The sequence below is a fragment of the Cimex lectularius genome, unplaced genomic scaffold (genome assembly GCF_000648675.2).
Source record: "Cimex lectularius strain Harlan isolate CLEC.00 unplaced genomic scaffold, Clec_2.1 scaffold55, whole genome shotgun sequence".
NCBI lineage: Eukaryota > Metazoa > Arthropoda > Insecta > Hemiptera > Cimicidae > Cimex > Cimex lectularius.
The window spans coordinates 222,689-248,789 of record NW_019392647.1 but is presented as its reverse complement, the minus strand read 5'-3'; the positions used below and the strand labels follow the sequence as shown (position 1 = coordinate 248,789).

Sequence of the window (26,101 nt, the reverse complement as noted above, 5' to 3'; positions counted from 1 at the left end):
ATGTTTAGTTTAATACAATATTAATCTTAAAAGACAATCCTTTTTTGATGTTTCAACTTATAAAAGGTTAACAAACTTATCACTTTGTATATTATCTATCTGAAAGTTTGGAATAATAGATAATTACTGCCATCTTTAATTTTAAAATATTACTAGGTACAAAGAGTACACCTTGTGTTAGCAAGTTTGAAATTTTTCGAATTTCGATTTGTCAATGTGGGCATGTGTCAGTTCTATTTGTTGACATAAATACGGTCACGAGATTCATTAAAAATGCCAAATTGAACCGGTCTGAGTTAATCAGCGAATGTATAAGTTAACCTAATTCTACCGAAGTTCTGTCTTCTTAATTTTTTTATGTTTTTATTTTATTTTACGATGGTTCGCTACAGCCGAGATCATATCGGCCTATAGCCTCAGGATACCGGTGTTTTTGAAAAAAAATCGTAAGTACGACGGGTTCGTATGCAGGGCCGCTGGATTCGAACCCGTGACCTTTACCTTCCAGTGATGAGCGCCGTAATAAGCCTAAACCGTTGCAGCCACGCAAGCCCGACTTAAAATTATTATTTATGGAAAGAAGCGAGAGCATATAAGAGGCAGGGCTTAGTGCAATTTGTTTGGAGTAGAAATGGCAAAATATTTTTTAAACAAAACAAACAGTTAACTAATAAACTAAGAAAACTTTGTTTTACCTAATTATTTATCAGACTGCTGTCGAAAGATGACTTTTCATTTCTAAAAGCTCGTAAACTTTTTGGTAAGGGACGAGCCTCAGGAGGCTTAATAATTTTTATTAGAAAAAAATAAGCTTTCAAATGTTAATGCTGAATTATTTAAAGAAAGCATTTTATGTTTAAAAATGGATTTAATAAATTTGCTTTAAGTGGGGACTGTCGGTGGACAAAACCCGACATCATTTTTCATGTCAATTAGGTCTATGCCCTACTAATAAATAAGTCAGCGTTATCTGCAAGTAAAATGTAATAATTAATTACAATAAAGTTGTATTTGAAAAAAACAAACATTTTAATTGCCGGATCTGTATATAGGGGGCCTAATTTCAAGTATAAAATATTATTAATTTATTTTATGATGATTTGCACAATTTAATGTTTAACTGTAAGTTTAAGTATTGCGGAGCGGCCATAAAAGAAGTATTTTAGAAAAACACCTTTTTCATTTTTTCTGGCCGATGTTTCGATCTTTATCGTGGTATCTTCATGGCCTGAGTGAATTACAAAGCATATGTTGATTGAAAAAAAGTAAATTTTGAACTAAGCATTTCATACTCACATAAAGTGTGGTGCTATTCTTGTGGTGTCATATTTGTTTCGTGTGAAATTTTTGGTGAATTTGTATTCTGCTCTTTATATGATTGTGACAGGGTGCAGAGGTAGATCTTGGAGGTTAAAGGTAAATCTTGAAAATTTTCTTTGATCATGAGCGGTTTTGTTTGTTTCATAGTAAGTCGAGAAAGGGGATTTTCTGGATTGTATCTGTGATTCCGGATTTACTCCGTGGGCACAGGTACTAATATTGAAAAGGTTGAAAAGGAATTGAATAACGGACAATCACGAAGGAAATGGAAATATAAAAGTAAAGTTTATTTGTTTATTTACTTTACGACGTTAGCATAGCTACGGCCGAGCTTGCACGTATCTGTTCTGTAATTAATGTTGTGTGCGTCTCTATTAAGAAAGTTGCATTTGTGTTTTTTTTCCGGGTTTTTATTTGTATTTTGTCAAAATCAAAGTTGTGATGTTTTGCAAACTGATGTGTGGCCAATGCTATGGGATTTGTTATTTGATTAACGTTTAACAATTGTACCTCGGAGATTTTCGAATTTGTTCACTTACCGGAATGGATGTTGAAATTTTTAAAAATACTAAATTGTCAAGAACATGTCAGACTCTGATTCTGTTATAAGAGGCGCCTTATTATTTGATTTCATGGAATACTTTGGTTTTTTGTTTGCAACGGTTATTCTGTTAGTGTTCGGTGTGCCAATTATACATTTTTCATCAATAAGCAAAGTTGTAGTACAAAGTTATGTATGGTCGTATGGTTTAATACTAACTGTATTAATTTAATATATTTAATAACTGAATTTTCTGATCACAATCTTTGGTCATTATCTTTATTTACACTTATTTGAAATCATAATAAAAACTTCATTAAATCTAAAGCTTTCTTTCAAAACATTATTGGAATTAAAACTAATTTCGAATTTTTTAAGAACTTAGCAAACATATTTGTTGTTTTAACTGAAATTTTGGAAACGTATTTGATAGTAACATTTTTTTTGTTAATGCTATTAACAGCTACATGAGATGGTCTGGAATGTTGGTAAGCAAAACATATATTATGTCAAACAACTTGAAAAGAATAGAACACAAATCTTTTGTTTTGGTTTTATTCCGATTATCGTCTGGCAAAACAAGTAATTAGTTAAATATTTACTGAAACTGTAGACAGCACTCTTTTACTGAAGATACTGTTCATGCATTCAGCGCTTGAAAAAATATTACCGTTGTATTTTAAAGCTCAATAACAAAGCCTATCGTAAAAATTTAAGTTTAAAAATAAGAAAAATCACAAGTTAAATGTTATTTGATGTATTATTATGTTCTTTCTTTTTCTATTGCTCTTTACTATATACATATGCACATTGAATATAATTTCAATGTAATGTTATTCTTATTTTTATGTCTTACTTTAGGTTTGTCTTATTTACATATTATATTGTATTAAACCAATATCCTCTGCCTTAAATGGCCATAACAGAGTAATTATTAATTAAATAAATAAATAACTGCAGGCGAAAAATGGCACGAAGCTAAAAATTTGGCCGTTAACTTCTTTATCCTATTGTTATTCCAAGCAGATTTTCAGTTTACCGCACTTTATTGGCTAACCAGCTCACGAGTTTTAATTAATCTGGTTCGTTTGCATAAAAAAGTCATTTCTGAAGCCTGACCTCAGTTTGTGTTTATTATGCATCTTTTGCGTTAGGTGTAAGTATCGATTTTGATTCAATTCCTTGATTTTTACTTTACTTTTCGATGGGACTCCATTGTCAGTTATTAATGCGAGTTCGATTTATGCTTTTAATGAAACCCTATTTGAATGTGGGGTCAAAGCGATCGTCATTTCTCAGAATGTTTTTATGAAATACTACCATTATCTGCTTCATTTTGTTCGACGTTTAGCATGGTTAAATTAATTGAACAATTTGTCCGTTCATACATGATCATGCAAATTACGTATTTTTTGTCCCTATTTTTAATGAAAGGGTAGAAGAGAAGAGAGGAGAAGAGTGCGAAAGTAGGGCAAATAACAATTTGGGCTAGGATTAAAACAGAAGTATTAACCTTTTAATAGGATTTGTGAGTGTAATTATCGTTACATGGTCATTTGGGGAGACGTAAACTAATAAATAGACTGAGGTAAACCACCCATAACCACACCTGGTTTGGTGGTAAATTCCTCGTATTGCCATACCATGAGCACAAGCCGGGCGTACCGAATCATCCGAATCGCCTGTCGATAGTTCGAATATTAGGCATATTAGGCTGAGAAATTTTAATTTTACATTGCTCTTCATTATTATCGTAATTTTCGACGGGCCAAGATAATTTGCCTTATTGAGAAGTCGTGTTTCTCGATTAAATTTAGTAAATTCTCAGGATACTTCATTTTTTGTTATGCACTGGTTGAACCGATTATCCTTTCCAATATTACTGTATCAATTAAAAAAGTCAAAATTCACTTTTTAATGAATTTACATTGTTCGACGTTTTTAATAAAATTATTTACAATCTAATCTATGACCATATGCCTCCCGTCTTTCATAGCCAGGGGTATTGATTCTTTTGACTGTGATATGCCTTTCTTCTTAATAAATTTATCATACTAGAAAAGCTAGTCCAAGAATCTCTGGATGCATCTTTCCCTGAGAACAGCTAATGCTAATGTTAAAAAGGCTGAAAATCAAGAAAGAGCCAGGCCCTGATGCACACGACATTTTGGTTTCTAAAATGCCCCCAATGATAATTTTATTGAACGTTTACTGTCCCTATTTAACTTTATTTTTGAATCATGACAGATGCCCCCCTTATTCGAACGAGTAATCATGAGGAGTAATCTTCACCCACCGTTGAAGTGTCAATGACTACCTCGTAAACAAAATCTCAAACTACTGTGGAATTTCTTGTCTAGATCTTGTCACTAGTCTTCACTGGTCTACTTCCCCGGCGTATTGAACCATTTGAAACATAACATAACCTCAGCGAGTTTTCGGCTGGGTGCCGGTTTTTCGACAATGGGCACTTTATTTGTGCTCTCAAATATAATCCATTTACAATTTTAAATAGGTAGAAAATATACTGCTTTTTTGCCGGCAGCTTTCGACTCTGTAGTTAGGAATTCGTGAAGCTCGAAAATCTGAGTTTCTCTTTCAAAATATTGAATATCCTGAAATCTACGATCTATTACACTTTAAGCTGCACGCAATAAAAATGGTTTTTCGGAGTTTTGTCAGAAACAGGAGAGAGTCAAGGGTGTCTGTGAAGCCTAATCCTATTTTCCTTACCTTTGGTTGATTTAAATTCTGTTCTTAAACATTGCATAGACATACTTGATGGCAATACCGGTATCAATTGATTCAACAATTCAATTGGTGAAAATTTTTCAATAAAAGCAAAAAACTAATTTTATGTTTTATTTTCCTCTGGTTAAGAAATTTTAGGTTTATATTCACTTACATGTTATAATTGTGTTATTACTCATGTATAATGATGTACCTATCATTGCACTATTTTTCATTTATATGTGCTTGTCACTTTTATTACATCTCAGTTAAATCCCGACAGACGGATTGTTAGCCATTTATCTGGGGTTTTTTTTTGTATAAAAGAAAAAACAAACAGAAAAACACAGTTGGAAATCTCATGCTGCTTCAAGAATTGATTATATATGCTCTTTCCCCACGATAATCAATTTAACGTAATTTATAAAAACATCAATTAGGCATTTGACGTGCCAGTCGTAATTTTCTTTTGTCAAAATTTACTGGTCTTACATGAACCCATGTATTTCTCGTTTCCAAGTTTGTCGCACATATCACAACTTTAAGTATAAATTAGTACTTCTCGGTTCAAATTTATCGAAGCGAAATCTGAAGTGCCCAGAGGCTCTCATTTAGGTTCTTTATTCTTAGTGATCATTATTAATGAATGGTGATGTTGCTGGAGTCATAAAATAAACTTCGTTGTGCTTGCAGATACTAAGTTATTCCTTTTCTTATTTGATTGATGAATGAGTGCTTGAACTTAATTTTAATGAAACTTTTTTTATGGTCAAAATTAAAAGAAGCCCATTAGAAATGTATTTTGCTCTATAATTTTATTTTATTTGGTATATAGCTAATGTAGTATACTTTCCGAATATATTTTCGTATTAAGATTATTGAAAGAATACAAACTAGAATTTTAAATTGCTTTTAAATTCAAAATTCCCTTTTACTGATTGTGTTTCACTTTATAAATATTAGATGAGAGCAAACTGTCTTTCTGCTCCTCCATAACCTTTTCAACGATAAACGAAATAGCCCCCAATTGTTAAGAGTAATCACCTTCAATTTTAGTTCTCTATTATGTATATAGAATGCTAGAGTTTTAAAAAATAATATATTACATTAAAATATGTTTTGCTCAACTTTAAAATAGATGTTTGTACTAATAATGGTTGAGCTTCTTTCCCGTATATTTTAATAAAATAAAAAAATTGTTGTTTTACCTTACTGTATGGGACAAAAGTGAAAAATGAGCGAAAAATATGTAATGTTGTCTTTCAACATCTCTGTATTTAGAACGTCTGCTCAATCGGTTGGGGGCGTGTTCAAAACAAAAGCCCATTTTTACTTATCTGCATAAATTTGCATGAAACTTAGGTCCGCACGTCTCTCCCCAAAGCGCGTTATGTCCTCTACCTCTAATAGAATTACCCCTAAAGGAAAATTCTATAATAAGGGACGCCGGAGCCGCTTTGACTTGGTAATTCACCCAGCAACCCGATGTTTACACATAGCGCTTTATCAAAGAAACATATTTTGTATGGTTTTTTTTAATCGAGTCTTTATAAAAGGCAATAAAACAGAAATTATTAGAAAAGTTGGTTGTTCATACGCTTTTTCATGCTGAATAATATTAGCTACTTAAGAGTACATTTTTCGAACAAAAATGTATTTACAAACTTACATGATAAAAATATTATATTACCTTATTTTGTATTAATAGTTAGATTTCTGATTCGATAATATCAAAAATAATAGTAATATCAGGGATGATTGTTCACAATAATGTCCAATGCCATCACAAAAAAATACTTATTTGGAGATCGTGAGATGCGGTCTGGTGTGACGTATTTTGGAAAAACATTTCCTTTATCGTGCCAATGTTTCGATCTTTAATGAGATCATCTTCAGGGCTCAAAGTGTTTGTTTTCCGTGTAGATGTGTATGTTTGATATTCATCTATATCTCACTGGCACTCTCAACACGACTGACAAGAATGACACATCTACACGGAAAACAAACACTTTGAACCCTGAAGATGATCTCAATGAAGATCGAAACGTTGGCACGACTAAGAAAATGTTTTTCTAAAACCTACGTCACACCAGTCCGCATCTCACGATCTCCGAATAATCATTAATTAAATGAACTCCGAATAAAAATTACTTTTTAAAAATAATTTTATTATTAGAGCTACAACTGTTCAGACGGGGCTTACAGCAGAGAATGATTAAAATTACAATATTAATCGCATAGGAAGGGAAGGGGTTTTAGATTAGTTATCAGAAGACATAGTGTCAGCAGTGTCGGATTACTGTTTCCGTTCCTGTAACTCCTCCCTCCTCAGGATGAAAGCTGTCCTCAGCGATCACACGGTAGCTTGAGGTCCAATTTTGATGTTGTGGGATGTTTGCTTATCTCTTCTGCGTTGCTCTTAGTCGACTCTGATGAAAACCGCTGGTTTGCTAACATTTGAAGAAATAATCTTCTATTTTTAAATAATAGATAACATAATATAACTAGCGTCATTATTAACAATATTAAATATATAATTTTATAATGGTTAACTGGCAGTTGAACTAATTCCTCCAATGGGTCTACATTAATATTGGATTTATGGGTTGTTTCAAAATTTATATTTAGATGTTTACATACATCCGGGATAATATAATTTTTCGTAACAATTGATTCGAAGTAAGTATATGGTTTAGCAAGGTTGTTAAGAGTTTCATTTTCGTTTAATGATATTAGTGCTGTTTCTTGTAGATATACAATATTCGTATTATTATGATTTTTGATTGTTATTTGTTTGTTATTATAAGATAAATATTGATTAATGATATTAACATACTTAATAAATGATTTTGGTTGAGGTATAATGTAGGATTTAAAATTTTTTGCATCATTTTCCTCTAATATTTTCTTTATACATGGATTATTTAGTCTAGACATATTTTTACAATAATAATTATCTTTTAGTAATGTACAATCTCCTGCAAGTAACCCCTCGTGTTTCACAATAAGAGATGGATGCACAAGGTGGTGATTGTTTTACCTTCATGGTCAATTGGGTATGATAGGAAAAAATAGGTTTCGAATGCAGGGGAATGTAAGGGTAACTGGATGAAATAAGAAATGAAATCGCTATGAATGGAGCAATGTACTCTCCCTATTTGCCATAAAATCTCTGGATCCTTTGATATTAATGATACATGAGTTTTTGATGTTAGTTCCTTAATTTCTGTATGTGTTATTATACTGGAATGGATTACGTTTGTTTTACAAAATTCCAAGCTATCAGCAATGTCCTTTATTTTGTGATAAAGTAATGATAGCGATGTAGGATTGAATATTTTTGAGTAAGTTCTATTGCATTTGTTGTGTTTTCGAAATATTTAAGATAGTTATGTAATTTTACATTATTTTCTTGAACGATTCCTATATCTTTATTGAATTCTTTAATTAAACGTTTATTTAATGAAGTTGTTTTTCTACGTTGTGTTCTAAAGTATATTCATTTGTTTGAATTTTCATTAATATTTCGTCACATTTTTCTTTTTCGTTATGGTCCACACCTTCATAAAAGATAGTTCTTACTCACAGTTTGCTGTTTTCTTAAAAAAATTGAAAAAAAAAACTTTTAAGAAGTGAATAGATATACGCATATTGTCCGAATATGTATTTGCGAAGGCTGTTTTTAAAAATGGTTATCCCATAAAACAAAACGAAATTCTTAAAATTGTTTTTTAGTTCTCTGGAGGTGATTGTGTACAATATAAACTCCAAATGCAAATATTGCATCATAATGTACGTAGTAACTTATATAACAAAATGGTTTTGTTTAAGAGAATCCATTTAACGGAATAAATGTTTAGCGTGGGGAATTTCAAGCATTTAAACACAAAAACTCTCCAGTAACTCTTGCAAACAAAGACGAGCGTGTGTGCTTTGTATAAAATTATAAACCCTTTAATCTTTTATAAGCCCCCAAGTTCATATTGTGAATTTATCAGCCAGCCTTTTTATTCTTACTACTTTTCAAGCTAAATTTAAATATGAACCATAGATTTTGGTAAAAATAACTTAGACAGTAGGGAACAAAAGGAACGAATGCAGGGTCTTTCTGGTTTAAGCCACATTTAATTATAAATCACGATTTCTGCGATGAAATTGTATTGCAGTAGTAAATATTTTTTTTACACATTTTGTTCTTTGATACAGGATTGTATTTAAAAATAATTAGCGTGTTCAGTATTTGACCGAAAACCATGTTCAAGCATTTATTATTTGCTTGTTATAGGTAGACGTGAGCATGTCATATGTTTCAATTCTGCTCCCGGCGTTTTTCCAACCAGACAGTGACTTATGGGGTCATACGTATAAGAAGGAAGGCTTCTATTTTTCCCTCTGGTTAAATTTGTATCTGAAACGCCGAAACATGAAATCTCTGAAGAAAGCATTTTCCGTCCTCGTTTGTTACAATTTCGCCAAATATTTAAAATCGGGACTTAACAAAACGACTGCTTATTTGCTTAGAGTAGTTAGTATGATGGCAACAAAACATTTGCAAAATTTAATAAAAGAAAATTATAAGAATATTGTTAATTATTTTCTACAATTCTTAGAAACCTCTATATAAACAGTTTCGGCGTGTAAAACCATCTTTCCAAATGCAAAAAAATATTAATAATTTCTTCTAATTATTGATTAGAGTTGTTTTATGAAGTGAATAAGTTAAAAGGATTATTGTTTTTATAGAAATGCTTCTTAGACTTGATGTAAAAAATAACGAATAACATGTACATTGTATATAAATGCTTCTTTTTGAAATAATTTTCCAAGTGACGATTGATAAAACATTATTTCGAGAGAAATTCATTTAAGGCTTGAAGTAGAAATAATATTATATGTAGTATGTCGTGCAATAAAAAATTAAAAGATGAGGATAAACAAAGGTTAAAACCTTACAAACAAATATATTCATATTCTTAAGTTGAGAGAAATGGTGCCAGAATGATTTATTAACATGAAAACATCAACGTACATGATCCATTAGTAATAAATTTTATTTTCATTGTTAGAAAACGTTTGTGAGCCGATATTTTTATTTTTCTACTGGCGATGATGAGATTGCATGATGAAAATAATATTTACCTGTTTTTGGTTATTAATTTTTTTTATTGTTTCAGGTAAGTTAACCATCTCGACGTTAATAATTTAGTTAATAAAGCGCAATCAGCATAATCGTGTAAGGTAAGCATTAGAAAATATTTGCTAACCCTCTGGGGTTTAGTGCATGCTATGCTTAGCTGATATGACTTTAACTAATTCAACCAATTCTCACTTACTTTTTGCAATTACTGTTGACCGGTTAACAAAAATCTATCCGACCGTACTCGAATAGAGTAACATTTCGTCGTTGAAATATATCCTTCTCGTTAACTATCTCGTTCCGAATGTAAATGTATAATTTCACTTGTTTGTTGTGTTCCGGTCAAACGTCCCCATCCATTAACATCCAAACTTTTAACTTTCCATTTAGGACTGTTCATCCGCATCAAAATGTAAAGTTAAACGTTTGTTTGCTGTGAACGGTTTGTAACAAGTGAGATATTTCCGGCCCCCTAAACGAGCTTAGGGAAGTGGGATTTAAAATAAATCTTCTAATTATGGAGTTGTGAAATGATAATCTTAAACTTCTCTTCTGGCAGCTATTGAAATCGTATTTTATTGTATATTGTATTTTAAATTTTATTTTGTTGGATTAGTTTTCCAATAATAAGCTCGAGTTCCATTTTATTTAATACTTTGTTTTTCTCTTTTTTACATTAGCCTCGACGTTTCGAGCAGTTCGCTCATCTTCTAGAACTTATATAAAGAAAAACCTTATATTAGATAATTTATTATTAAAAAAAGTTAGGTTTTATTATCTTTTGTTATTGTATTTCAGGTTATTGTTAGGCATTAATGAATAAAAGGTATTAATTTAGCAAAACTTCATAGTACAATTCGTCCAAGTGAATACTCAATTAAGTCATTGAATGTAGGAATATAATTGGTCGCAGCACAGACCATGTATGTGCCATTTATAATTTTTACTTAATGCCCTAAATTTATTTGAGTTTTTCTAAGGACATTTATAATAGAAAATATCATATATTAAGTGTTGGATTTATTTTTGGTAATTGTGGTTGTGCTTTTTATCTAGAAACGAGACCTGTCAAATTCCCATTCAAATTTTCGTAATGCCCTAAATATGTTTTAGTTTTTTCTAAGGACATTTATAATTAAAAAAATGTCATATATTAAGCGTTGGATTTATTTTTTGTAATTGTGGTTGTGCTTGTTATCTAGAAACGAGACCTGTAAAATTCAATTCTAAAAGCACTCTTGTCACCTTCGCACCCTTTTCTCTATTTTCCCTTTTTATGAGAAACATGACACCTTAAAGCTGTAAGGTTTTTACTTCTTGAATATAACACTAAGCTGGTGTCGAATTTCTTCGCGAAATGGAAAGGTTTTATTTTAACTATTTCACATCCACGAGTTGATCGGTGTAATGGATCACTTAATAGTCGAATTCGATTTAAAACGCCCAGGGAAAAATTTAACCAGCGAGTAACTCTCATATTAGAATAAAAAAGAGATATTTTCTTCTCTTCTAGTATACTGGCATTTTTCCACCTTGCCTCTTGTAGATAACATTAACATAAATGTGCCTAGAGATTCGCAATTTGGGTATAACATGCACATTTAAATTTTTTTATTATATAATATTAAAGTTATTTTTATTATATAATAAATTAATGTTTAATCTGTTTCTACATTCTTTAAACGCCAACCAAATAATGGTTTCTAGTTGAAATCAGTTAACATTGCCTCTTGGTTGTTGACCAAATATATTGCTTGTTAACGTTAACGTGATTCCCTTTGTCTCCTTTTCATGTTGTCTGAACGCATGTTAATTTGTCGCCAGGAAGGGAGTTAACTGCTGTGACTCCTTAGTTTAGTTGTCAAGTAAGTTTCATTGAAATGTACGCTGTCCTAGATCCTTGTAACTCTAATTAATGCAATAATTTAGTGGCTATATCGATGTACCAATACGGACCTCGCGGCTGGCACAGTTTAAATCTGTAGTAATAATTTCATTTTTTCGAACGATACTCAAAAGGGAATATATTGCGGAGGAGTCTCATTCAATTTTCATAACGGCCTTCAAAGAAATGAATGAAAAAGGGTCGCGTTGTGGGCGTTGGAAAATTATACGATATTAAATGAGGGTTGTTTAATAAAAAGAGGCCAGATCGAGATCTTAAGAAAAGTAAAATGAAAGCAAAGATTAAATGAACGATAAAAATAAGGAATACTTTCTTCATTCTGTATCGTTAGTGAATGTTGATATAAGAAACAGTATTTGCGGTTTATATCGCTGGCTACGTTAATAACACTAATGTTACAGTTGTCCTTAATTTATTAAACAATGATCATATCAGCAATTTTTTTTTTTTTTTGGGGGGGGGGGTGTATTCTTTTGAACATTATTTTTATTCTCTCAATTGTTTACACTTTCGTACACGTAGCACACATTTAACATAATTTTTCTTGAGTAATATTGGGTTGTCCGGAAAATAATGCAGGATTTTGGTATTAAACAAAAAAAAGAAACTAGTTACTTTAAAGCAATGTTCTTTAATCAAAATAATTTCCCATACTCTCAATACATTTCTCCCAACGTGTTGGTAACTTATTAATTCCGTCTGAGTAGAATTCAGAATTTTTAGAATTGATAAAGTCAATAAATGCATTTTCCAGTTCCGTTTGATTTTTGAATATTATGTGTTGTAAGTAGTGGTCCAGGTGTCTAAAAAAATGGTAGTCAGTAGGCGAGAGGTCCGGAGAGTAGGGTGGGTGAGGCAAAGTTTCATAGCCAAGCTCCAATAATTTTTGTGACGTTACACGTGACACATGTGGTCGAGCGTTGTCATGCAACAAAATGGGCCCTTTCCGATTGACCAAAGAGGGCTTCATTACTGCCAATTTCTGATGCATGGTATTAATTTGGTTACAGTATGATTCAGCATTGATGGTTTCGCCAGGATTTAAGAAGCTGTAGTGTATTAAACCAAATGAAGCCCACCATACCGTAACCATTACCTTTTTTTGATGAGTTGTCCTTTGTCGAGCCACTGTCCAGAACGTCTAGTGTTATCGTAGAGAATCCACTTTTCGTCACATGTAACAATTCTGGCCAGAAATGGGTCATTTTTGTTTCGACAAAGAAGTGATGCACAAACATCAAAGCGCTGATTTTTTTGGCGATCGTTTAATGAGTGTGGAACCCAATTTTCGAGTTTTTTCACTTTTCCAATCGCCTTGAGGTGGTCAGCGACGGTCGTTTTACTGACTTTGAGTTGCTCTGCAAGTTCTCGAACAGTTGTTTTGGGGTTTTCTTCCACCACTGATCGCAGAACATCATCATTAAGAGAGGAAGGCCTTCCACGACCTTCTTCATCTTCAAGGCTGAAATCTCCCTCCCGAAATTTTTTAAACCACCTTTGCACAGTGCACTCATTAACACAACCCTCGCCCCAGACTTGGTTAATGTTTCTAGCCGTTTGGGCTCCGCTTCGGCCGAGTTTAAACTCGTAAAAGAAAATCGTACGAAATTCTCGCTTTGACATTATAAGGATGACTGAATTATTTCCAAGTAGCGGAATGCTACAGAGGTAAACAAACAATATCATTTGGAAGAGGATTAATAAGTGTTGACATTCATACAAATGAGTAATCCTGTAAACGTAAACAGAATATTTTATATAGATTTTTTTTAATGAAAACTTAAAATCCTGCATTATTTTCCGGACAACCCGATATTAACAAGGAAGGTGCACCACACAAAATCACCAGTCAAAGTTGGTTTGCCACGACATTGCAACAATTGAATTGATTTAGCCAGTAATCAAACGAAACCAGGTGAGCGACAGAAAAGGCGAACGCGTGCTTAATCCAATTTTTTCGATTTAGCCCGTTCCTTCGGAAAAACAATGTGATTGGCGAGCTCCAAATATATCGGCTTGATTGCTGAATTCTCAACTGAGTAAATCCCTTTTAGATTGTGCGAGGCAAAACCTGTTAATCTATAAACCGATATCCACCTGTGTGGGTTTAGCAGCTTTCGCATAATGAAAAATCTTAAGCATTATTAATCCTTTCATTTGACGATAAAACAGGACCGTCTACAACGCTATTTTTCCAAGATAGAAATTATAAATGATGGGGTGAGTGTGGAGTTCAATCCTTTTTAAAATTACGCTATTTTTCTTCTATTCGATATCTTGGGTGCTTAGTATGGCAATGTTAAACCCATGGGTCTAAATTTTTTTATTTCTTTATCAGTTTATCAATGACATAAATAAATTAAAACCACACCTGAATTCGAATTATTCTCTGATGAGACATTTCATTTCTTTTTAAAGTCTCTACATAATTAATTAATACAATAACAAAAACATCCCACACCCTAGATAAATGTAAAGAAAAAAATGCTTTCTGAAATTATACTGAAATGTCTTTTTTTTATCAGAAATAATTCAATTTATTCCACTAGGAATTAATTCAACTATCTGTTTTAATTAATTTCGAAAATTTTTCGATTCAAAGAATTCGGACCCTAGAAAATCATTTCATATAAATGTTAATACAAAGCGAACAGATGATTCTAATTTACATGTAGAGTGGTTTATATAAGAGAGTTTGCACTAAAATTCATCATGTGGAAGCGCATGAATAAGTGGATAACCTGATATGTTTTTAGTATTTATCAAATTAGTTTACGTCAGAAAAATTATAATTTCGTGTCACAACATTATATGTGATCAGTACGCTTTACGCTCTAAATGGACAGTTGAATGTTCAAATAAATTACAAGTATTTTATATATTACTACTATTATTAATACTAATAATGTTTAATTTAGGGAAATCATGTGCAATATCATATTTTATTATTTGGAGATAGTGAGACCGTTAGTCGATAATTATTCAGAAATCGTGAGATGTGGTCTGGTGGGACGTAGGTTTTAGAAAAATATTTTCTTTATCGTGCCAACGTTTCGATCTTTATTGAGATCATCTTCAGGGCCTGGGATTTATAAACATTGTTTAAATTATACAAATACATGCAGGATGTGAAAAAAGTAAATTTATACAATGCTAGAAATTTTAGGCACAATCAAAGTATTTGTACACATACACGCACAGAAAACGATCACTTTGAGTGATAGCATCTCACGGTCTCCAAATAATCATTAACTAACGGTCACTAAACAACACACATTATATTTTATGGAAATATAATTATTTCCTTTGGCCTTGTCCTTAACAGAGTTATCAGTATTTAAAAAAAAGAAAAAAACTAGTTTGTTCCCCTCTGATCATATTGATTATTTTATCATCCTCACCGTTTTGGTAGTCTTCTCCCCATCTTAAGTGGTATGTCTGTGTTATTTCAGTAGCCTCAATATGAAACGACACTGGAAGACCCAAAAAGCGATGATTAGCAGTCCCCAATGATGGAAACCACCAAACTGCAGTTCATCCCCCCGTAGCCATAAGAGGAGCGTTATAAGGAAATACTTATGCATTGGTTCTATAGAAAAAAGAGGGAAAATTATTAATCCATGTTTTCTGGGCTACAATAAAACCAATTAATTAAAATAATCCTTCCACATTTATTGTTTATGAATTGAGTGCTTCTTTTAATCACAAACTGTCCTAGTCCAATCAGTTTTGGTAAATATACAGTTTATCCTCGGGTAATGAATTGTTATTCAAGTAATTATTCGGAAATCGTGAGATGCGGTCTGGTGTGACGTAGGTTTCGGAAAAACATGTTGTTTATCGTGCCAACGTTTCGATCTTTATTGAGATCATCTTCAGGGTTCAAAGTGTTTGTTTTCCGTGCAGATGTGTCATTCTTGTCTGTCGTGTTGAGAGTTCCACGAAACACAAGAATGGCACAATTACGCAGAAAACAAACACTTTGAGCCCTGAAGATGATCTCAATAAAGATCGTAACGTTAGCAAGATAAAGAAAATATTATACTGAAACCTACGTCACACCAGACCGCATCTCACGATTTCCGAATAATTACTTGAATAACAATTCATTACCCGAGGATAAACTGTATATTTACCAAAACTGATTGGACTAGGACAGTTTGTGATTAAAAGAAGCACTCAATTCATAAACAATAAATGTGGAAGGATTATTTTAATTAATTGGTTTTATTGTAGCCTAGAAAACATGGATTAATAATTTTCCCTCTTTTTTCTATAGAACCAATGCATAAGTATTTCCTTATAACGCTCCTCTTATGGCTACGGGGGGATGAACTGCAGTTTGGTGGTTTCCATCATTGGGGACTGCTAATCATCGCTTTTTGGGTCTTCCAGTGTCGTTTCATATTGAGGCTACTGAAATAACACAGACATACCACTTAAGATGGGGAGAAGACTACCAAAACGGTGAGGATGATAAAATAATCAATATGATCAGAGGGGAACAAACTAGTTTTTTTCTTTTTTTTAAATACTGATAACTCTGTTAAGGACAAGGCCAAAGGACCGCATCTCACGATTTCTGAATAATCATCGCCTAATGGTCACTAATCACCACACATTTATTCAAATATTTCTATTTCCTATGTGGTTTCAAAACATCTTTGGCGATAAACTGCAACTAAATGATATATATTTGATAAAAGTTTGTTTACAAGTCGGCGTAAACCGAGAGGACGATTCGTTGAAACTAACATTAGAGGTTGATGACGTTTTACCATTGCCCTTATCCTCGAATAGGGCTTCCGGAATTCCCCGGTCGTCTTCCCCCATCCCTTGGGGAAGATATAACGTTTTGGAAAGTTTATTGCGATTAGGGCGAGTTGAAATTCGTTAGCGGTACCTCTTTGATAACCTCTGCCTCCCCTTGTAGATGAGAAAAGCGTTGATAACAGCAAATATACGAGCGACTTCGGCTTCCGTGTGCTAAGTTAAGGCAACTTAGCTTATCAAGAAAGATTTTTAGAGTTAATGCCTGTTTATTATTATTTGTTCCTATTTCATTCTCGCGTTAGATGTCTGTGTAGGTAGGTATCGTGAAATCAACTTACGATAAGATACAGTTGTTCTACTCAATACGTTCTAATCCTGATCCTTTATATGCTGTTAATATACAGAATCATGTTGACGATGATAAAAGGAGACTAGGATCCTGGTCACTATGGCACTTTCGTACTTCCTTAGTTCAGGTTGACTAGACCTTCTTTTGAAGAGACCACGTTGCTACAATTCCTTTCCCTAGATTTTCTGTGTATCCCAGCTTTTTGTCTCTATTGAGCGGTTGCTTCACATTCGAAGATGATATGGGTGGCTTTATCTTCCTTTTATTACATAATCTACAATTAGGATCATCATTGAATATACTCATGTTTTCGCAGATGTCAGGGACCGGTATATAGTCCTACCATTCCTCTGAGTTTAGCCCTCTCTAACTGTAGCAGTGAGTTTGCCAGTCTCAGTGAGGGCTGTTTTATCATAAATTTACTGTGTTTATTCATTTCTCTCTCTCTCTCTCTCTCTCTCTCTCTCTCTCTCTCACTCTCTCTCTCTTTTTGTTTCATTCTGTGAAGGATGATTCTGTTTGTTTTGTTATCCAAAGAATAGGTTCAAGGTCTATCTATATATGGTCTTGCTGATCCTCCTCAGGACCGTATGCCTGCTTTTTAGTTACCCAAAACTCCGTTGTCTCCTGGTACCCCATTATACAACCCATGTCATTCGGTTGTAGTGTTTCCCCAAGTTTTGAAGATTTTGAATGCATTCACTGACTAGTTTTGATGTGATTTTTTACATTCTAATGTTTTAATAGTTGCTTGGCTATCCGATCTTATGAGGATTATTTTGTCAGCGTAACTTTTTTAATATTTTGTAGGACACATGGCATGTTCTTCTTGAAAGACCGAAGGATTTGATGTCTCATATTTTGGGCTTTTACAGAAAACACCCGATCCGGTTCCTTCACGTATCCTCTGCATACCATATCATTGTACATGTCCTCTATTCTCTTTTCTCCTCTTGAGACTTTGTAGGATGTTGAGAAGAGTATTTCCGGGGTCATGCAGTCCTTTCCCATTTTTAAGAATAAGTGTCTGCAGGATCAAGTTAAAATTTATTACTCATATTTTTATACAATTCCCATAATTTGAAAACACTAGAAACATAAACTGGCACGAAAAAATTGTTGTTAATTGAGTTTGTCTTTATATGTTAGAAAATAACTACCTGTTACATTATAAATAACATTATAAACATTATAAATAAAAAGCCCAAAAATTATACTTATCCCACTGTAGGATTTTGTGTGTTTAATCGATTTTATGGAAGCATATTTTATTTTACTTTAAATAATGTTCTAATTGCTTGTATTATTTTACAAAACAATGGGGCATTAATTGTGGTTTAATTTGGTATGTGAACTTAAAAAAATGTCAATTTTAATTTTCTTTCTCTTGTTAGGAACATTTTCATACAGCCTGGTAAAGGTTTTGTATAATGTAATAGAAAATACACAAAAAACAAAATTAATCCAATAAAGGGAAAATAAACAATTTTTACTGTACCATATAGCTTATTCTTTCATAGCCTTCTTTTATTTCACATGAGATTAAGTGAAACTACTGAATAGTTAGTACTAATCATCAAACGAAGCCATTTTTAACGAAATAATGAATAAAAATATCAATTCTTCTAAAAACAAGCTAAATTTCAATTAGGGACTGACTAGATTGTTTCAGCCCTTCCAAGAAGGCAGTTTTTAGGTTTATAAACATCTTTAGGTGATACAGGTTGGCTTTCAGTCACATTTTTCTTATTATTTCCAGTAGTAGGTTACATGATTATTTAGAGATTGTGATATGAGGTTTGGTGTGATGTAGGTTTAGAAAAACATTTTCTTTATCGTGCCATCGTTTCGATCTTTGTCGACTTCATCTGCAGGGTCTGGGATTTATAAACATTGTTTAAATTATACAAATACATGTAAGATGTGAAAATGAATTTATACAATGATAGAAATTTTAGGTTTAATCACAGTATTTGTACTCCCTCAAAATGTGTGTTTTCTGTGTAATAATCATTAATTAACGGTCTCTAAATACCACACAGTATGTTACATAATAAATACTTTGAGCATTTAACAGTTGTGTGTAAGTTGTGTAGGTTGAACTTACCTATTTTGTATATTGTATAAACATATAATGTTAAAAGTTAATTTTAATACTTACACGTACTTACTCGGTTTTGACGTTGACTCCGCTGGTCTTGGAATTTGCGATAATGCCGACTTATGACGAAAATGACAAGTGTTTCATTTTGTTGCCAGATAGCAGATTTTCACCTTGTTATATTTATATATTTCTGTAAATAATTGATTAATTATTCTTAAGCAAAGTGTGGTTGAAATGCTGTGACAGCAAATAAAAAAACAAAATTTAAATTAACAACAAAATCATTTATTATATATACTTAAAAGTCAATCAATTTACAATCCAGGACAAATAATCTCAATTAGTATAGAATAAATAAAGTTTGCTCAAACCTGCTAACGATACGTACTATAGCTAAAAAAAATTGTAGTTGCGACTGTCGTTTCCCGTCATTATTGTTTATCCCGACTCTCATTATTATAAATTATTGGTATGAAAAACCATCATCATCGTTAGGGATCAGTCTTCAAACAACTGTATAATTTTGCATTAAAGGACAATCAGGGATCAATTAGGAATAAAAACATTCAACAAATCGTTCGAGGAATTTACTACCTTTGGTTAGAACTATGGAACTATTTGATTTGAATACGTTAATTATATTATCAGTTATGTACTTATTCTGAAACCTATCCTTCTAATAATGACAATGATGTTAATAGTTAAGTATACAAAGGCAGATCTTTAGTTCATTATTTAAGAAACGTTTATTTAAGTACGTAAGTCAATTTAATATTAAATTTATTTATTTCGAATCTGTACAAGAAATTCTGCTGGTATTGGACGGAAATTGTACTCATTATTTTAGAAATCAAATACAAAATCAAAGTAGAATGCATAAAAGAAACAACGGCCAGGGATGAAGCCATACAGGTGAAAAAACCACGTCTTTTTCTTCTCTCGAGCTTTCGTTTGTATTTAGCGCCTTCCTCAGGACATCGAAAAAATTATTTAAAAAATTAGAAAATCAATTCGGACATGTGGTCCAAATAGAAGGGGGCCGGGTAACTCAACCCAGATCACCAGGAGAGATGCATCTCATGTCCGAATTGATTTTCAAGTTTTTTAAATACTTTTTTCGATGTCCTGAGGAAGGCGTTAAATAGATCCGAAAGCTCGACAGCAGAAAAAGAAGTGGTTTTTTCACCTACATGGCTTCATTCCTGATCTCTTTATTTCAATATTTATCATGAAGGCTGATATTACACTCAACAAAACAACGGCCGTCAGAACGTCCTTAAAAAATTAAAATATAAATAAAACCAGCTTCTATTAGTTTTAAGATTTAATGGTTAACAACTAATTTAATGGTAAATAAATTAGTTTCAAGACTTTAATTGTAGTTCGCTTGCTAAGAAGAATAAAATGTTACTATATATGCTTTTAAATTACTTAGTTGGACTTTTTGTTTCCCAAAGAACAAGTTCCAAGATTCATGCTTGTACGCCATCTAATTTCAATTAAAGCTAGTATTGCATTTCCGCAAGGACTTGGCTTGGCCAATTACTCGGAAGCTAAAGGCTTTTTCCTCGCTCTCAACTTTCCTTGACTGTGCGAAAATTAATTCCTTTATGCCAGTTCTTGCTCCGTGATTCGATTTGCCGTAGTGTAAGAGCCGTTTTTGCTTTTGCGAGACTGAGTGAAAAGGAACCGTTGGACGTGCCCGTTCAACTCCAGACCACCGCCTTAATTACGACATCGCGTGGGGTTCGATAAACAGGTTTAAGTTTATCTCGGCCTCTCAGGCATCCGTTCTGTCTGAATAGGGCCTAACCTGTTGATGTGTCTCCCGTTGTTTAATTGTTTCAAAGGTGTCATTAGGGTATCAACGGGTGCGGGGTGGGTACGGCCCATTGATATGTGCCTGGCGTGGTGGCGCATGCCCCACGATTGTCGCGGGGGTGGCACTTCCGAAACTGCCAAAGTGGGTTTAGTTCAACCCCATCTGCCGAACAAGCAACAACGCACGGGTAGCTTCTCTCCTTCATATCGTCTCCTTGGCCATCACGGTAATTATTTTCTCAGGAAAATTTGTCATACTAAATGCCCTGTATTATTCCAACGCACATAAAATAAAATCGGCCCAACGCAAAAATTAATTTTGCCGGTTAAAATTTTTTAGCAGTTCCAAAAAATAGCATTTTATAATATCTATTATCAATATGCGTTAAAGAAAAAATTCATACAATCCTTTTTTTATCGTTGTATGGTTCTATTGAATAAATAAATCGACTATTCACCTTTTATTTATTTGAAGATATTAATTTCTTTAAAGTGCTGAAAAAATAAGAATATATATTTTCATTTCTGGTAATATTAGGTAATTTTCAAATTAATAGCTGTATTGAAACGTATGTTGCGAAGCCTATGGTTTTTTTTATTAATGAGGATAATTTTCAATTAAAAATTTTAATACAATTTATGAAAAAATAAACTTGCGATCTACATGAAATTATATTCAAAATATGCTAAAAGTTTTAAGTAAAACGAAAAAACGATTGACGAATTATTTGTTAAAGTTTTGTTAATTTCCTGAATGCCAAGGGCATGGTGCCCACACCTTTTCTCGTTAAAACAGTTTTTTTTACCAGATTGAAGCATATTTTATGTAACTATTGTTTTCAACGAAAAGAAATATTTATTTTTAAATTAATATAAAACGAATTGATAACTAGACTGGCTATTTCGCTAATGAAAGCAGTAAAATGTACTGAAAACCTTTGGCTATTGGGCCATATATAGAGATTTGACAAAAAAAGGTGCATTGAGGTTTTTACGGTGAAATTTGAAATTCGGGATGAAATTCGATTTCTCCCAAGTTTAGTTCTTCATTACATGTAGAAAAATTCAAAAAATATGTATTTTGATTTTATCTATTAACACTGCGATTTTTTTTTGGTGTTAATGAAATAATTTATAACAGATTTAGTTATGTCGTGAAATTAAATTTTCCTTTTCGGCGTTAGTAGATTATAATTCAATAATCACGACTAAGGTTTATAAGAAGTTTCTATAAAACAGTGAATTTACGGCTCAACTTTCTTCACCTATTGACTTAAATAACTATTAGCAATGGTATGAAATATAAAATATTTATAGTGTTAGTAACAAGTTGTGGGAGCATTCTTGCCAACGTGTTTCGTAATCCGTTAAGTGACTATATAAAGGCGGCAAAGGGCGGACCCCAGCTTTAAGCTGTGGTGTCACAGCAGTACTGGAGGGCTTGGAAGTATGCCAATAATAAACGCAATGAGCAGCAGAAGCCTTATTTTTCAATCAATTCGTAACATAACCTGTTACACTTTCTCATGAGGTTTTCGTCAGTAATCAGAAACGTTCGTTATATTTGTTAGAACGGCAATTACACATTATAAACATTAACGAATTGTTGCCTTTTTTATTGAAAAGATAGTTCCTACTCATAGTAAGTTACTAACTACTTGACTAGGAAGTGACAACTTACTGTGAGTAGGAACTTCTTTTTAAAAAGATTGAACAACAAGTCACCCCACCATTTATCATATTTATTGTTGAGCTTTTTTACAAGTAACAAATATGCTTTACATAGATCGTTCATATCTCGGTACTGAATGTGCACTTCGATTGACAGGTTTCCCCTCCATTAAAAACTAAAGAATTTTTTGTATAATTAACAATTAACATTTATAAAAATAAATTAGGATATAGTAGAATCATTAACATATTCATGTTCAAGTTTCCAAAAATACGCTACAGTTATTCTTTTAGCGCGATAACTAACGAAATGTTTTGGTAAATTTGTAGATTATAAATTCAGGTTGTTTGAATATGAATACGAATATTTTTATTCGTAAACAAGATTTACATTTTGTTTGAATACGTAAAATTTTGCCATAATAATTACTCTATAAAACGAGTTCGTTTACTTCTGGTACTTTACAAAATAAAATTAAGAAAATAGCGGTATCATAAAAGCTTAAAATAATCTATTAAACTGGTAAAATAATCTGTGGTGCAACTTGCATTAGATTGAAATACTCATAATGCTTTTCCCCGATTGATGGGAAATCGAATAAACAAACCCGTAGAAAGGCTGGATCCGTTTATTAAATAAATATGAAAGTTTGTAAAGGGTGAAGTTTGAACGAATACGAGCCTAAACGTTTGTCAGGTATGTGGTAAATCCCGATTGTATTTTCGTGATGAATTAAAAAACAAGGATTAATTTATTTTATTTGTTAAAAGTTAATTTTTTAAGCAAGGCTTTAAAACATTGTATATTCTTGTGTATATATTTATTCAATCTAGCTGTATAATTTTTTCTCTTATAAAATTCCTGTCGTTTTGTGTCATTTAGTTATCTTTGGGGATTTGTCAGTTGAACCTGTTGATCTCTTTAACTGCGTGGAACGTCTTTTATGTCCATCCTTATACTTCTTTAACTTGGAATAGTTGCCAAAAGATAGTTTTGTACATACGAAATAACTATAAGCACGACTATACTGAAATTCATCAATTTTCTTTTCAATAAGAATGTTCATGGAAAAAGATTTTTATTTGTAGAAAAGGCTTACCTTTTCAAACAGTTTTGTTATTGTCTGAAGGACTTGCCGCCTTAAAGCAAAGAGACGTTTAAGTTCCCAAGCTCAATAACTAATTCTGGCTTAACAATCACTCGTAATCAAAAATTTAAGAAATATTTACCACCCAGAACTGGACGAAATTAGAAATATAATAATTAATTTTGAATTGTAAGAAAATGTTCGTTCTTGAAATACATACAACATTTGAGTTTTTTTATGTATATGTATGTTTATATAGTTGTGGTACTCTTTAGATTTTTTTAATTATGTGTCAAGATAATTGGTTTATTGCCCCACTGATTTTTAACTCTAACTAGTTTTTTTTTATGAAAAGAGATAATTAAATTGCAAGAGCGATTTTTGTCGATAAATACAAATTTAGCTTTGGTCAAAATAGTTAGGTCGGGACAATTTAGTTTTATTCTTTTTCCACGTCACCCTTCGAAATAAACTTTTTCATTGGCATGCACATAGCTGTTAGCGTTATAATTACAGAAAAGTTTGGAATTCTTCCAAAAGGATTTTCCCCGGTACCATATACGTTTTCGTTTGACAGGTTTAATATCGAAAAAGTTACTGCAGCATTGTCACTGTCGGGATTTCTACCGGCTCTCGAGCTCTAGCTTTGCCCTCGTTCATCCCACGATCGGTGCTACGGATTTCACGGCAAATCTGACCCCTCCAGTGCGAATTATTCAAATTCGCCAGGTCGCGGATGTTTTCCGGGAAATCGGATCATTTCACAGAACCCGGATTTAAATTCACATCCAAATCAAACCGGAAAATTTTCTATTGTTCATATATTCCTTCAATCATAAGGTATGTGAGTTAGCTCTTATTGTTAATTTTTATCTTGGAGTCTTTATCTTAGATTGATACTGCCTGAAATTCAATTTTCTCTACTGCTTAATCTTTGCAACACATCTTAGAATAGGAATATCTTGAAAACAAACTCAAACAAAATCAATGAGCAAAATATTGTTTAAAACTAACAAACTGTCTAGGAAACCCGAAACTAAAAAAAAAAGATTTTTTTAAAGAACAGCATGCAAGAATTATCAAACAGCCATGGAAAAAAGGGACTTTAGGAAATGCTCATGCTCGGTCCTATTGAGACTCATCAGCATTCTACACATTTTGGCGCGTGGTGATCGCGGCACATCGCTCTTTTACGTGTACCGAGCATATTTTCGCCTTCTGTCATCCGTTGTCACAAAATGAACATCTCACGGGGTCGTCCAGAGTAATGAAGGATGCTGAAGGTCCATCAGACTGTCGAATCGACCCCTAAAACAACAAGACTCAGTGTCTTCATTGGTTTTGGTTTGTTCCGCAGTTGGGCACTAACTTCCATATAACGTTTCACCAGTTGATAGCCCAAATTAAAGAAAAAGGCTTTTCCGGGGACATTCATGGCCAGTGCACCATCTGTGTAAGACAAAACATTAAGAATCTGAAACTTCTCTTTCTTCCTCTTCATCTTCCGAACAGCTGCCATCTCCATCAAAATTTTCTTCCTTTTCATTCTACAGCTCTTCTAAGATGTACCTAATGTCTTCAGGATCAGAGTATTTTTAAGGATTCCCCATTTTTCCACTCGAAAAACCGTAAAAAAGAGCACAGACGACCAGAGATCAAACAGAACAGTGAAAAAGTTAGCTGTGAACGACACCGTGGCGTTAAAATAACCCCAGTCACAATTCGTGACCTTTTTCCGCATCGATTAGAACACGTCTAGCTTTCATTATCATCTTTGATAGTAGATAGATCCCTTGGGAGTATTTAGGAAAAGGGCGGGAGGCACTTTGATTCATAGAAATTAAAAAACCGCCATAAAGGATGTCGTGGGGGTATTTTTCACCCCACATTGTCAATCCAAGTTTAACCTCGTCCAAACCGCTATCTTTTTTTCGCAGTGCATTTTTTTAATACTTTTAATACAGCTACATATTACAAAAATGCAGTACTATAATATTGTTAATAATCTGTCTGTCGTGAGTTAACAAAGAATAATAATAAAAATTACAAAACACAAATAAAATAAAAAATACTGCAGTGATAGATACATAATAATGAATAGTTACTATTATTAGTTATTAGTTACTGATTAATAACACAATTGTTAACACTTAAGCATATAAAACAAAAATTTACATGTCTTGCCAGAGGGAAATAAAATATACGTTGACTTTCTACTACGTACTACTATTTTACCCACATCTTTAATATCGATTACATTTATGTCACATACGTTAACAAATTTGGGTTTTTTTTGAAGATTAATTTAATATACAACTTCCCTTGGTCTTACTGAATTAGGCCACTTTAACATCTGCTATCCAGCACAAAACAAATCTGTAAAAAACCTTTCACAAAATCAATGTTGGTGTATTTAATTCATATCATAAAAATTGAATTTTTATTATTGATCATTTTTTTGTAAGTTAAATAATGCCAAGAGGCAGAGTTATCGTAGAGTGAAAAGACTGTATTTAAAACATTATTTGAAAAAGGTTTCGAGCGTTTCAAAAATTGTTTGACCTTTAAATAAAAGTAGACACATAATAATGATTTTGTTAGGGTGGTCATCAGCCCCTGCAAGATACATTTTTGACAATCCGAGGTCCAAAATAAATATAA

General features: G+C 32.6%; 1 long non-coding RNA gene across 3 annotated transcripts in view; it reads left to right on the top strand.

The window, feature by feature from the left end:
* LOC112128411 overlaps positions 1 to 26,101 on the top strand; it is a 264,062-nt gene that overhangs the window by 31,147 nt on the left and 206,814 nt on the right. The window lies entirely within an intron of this gene.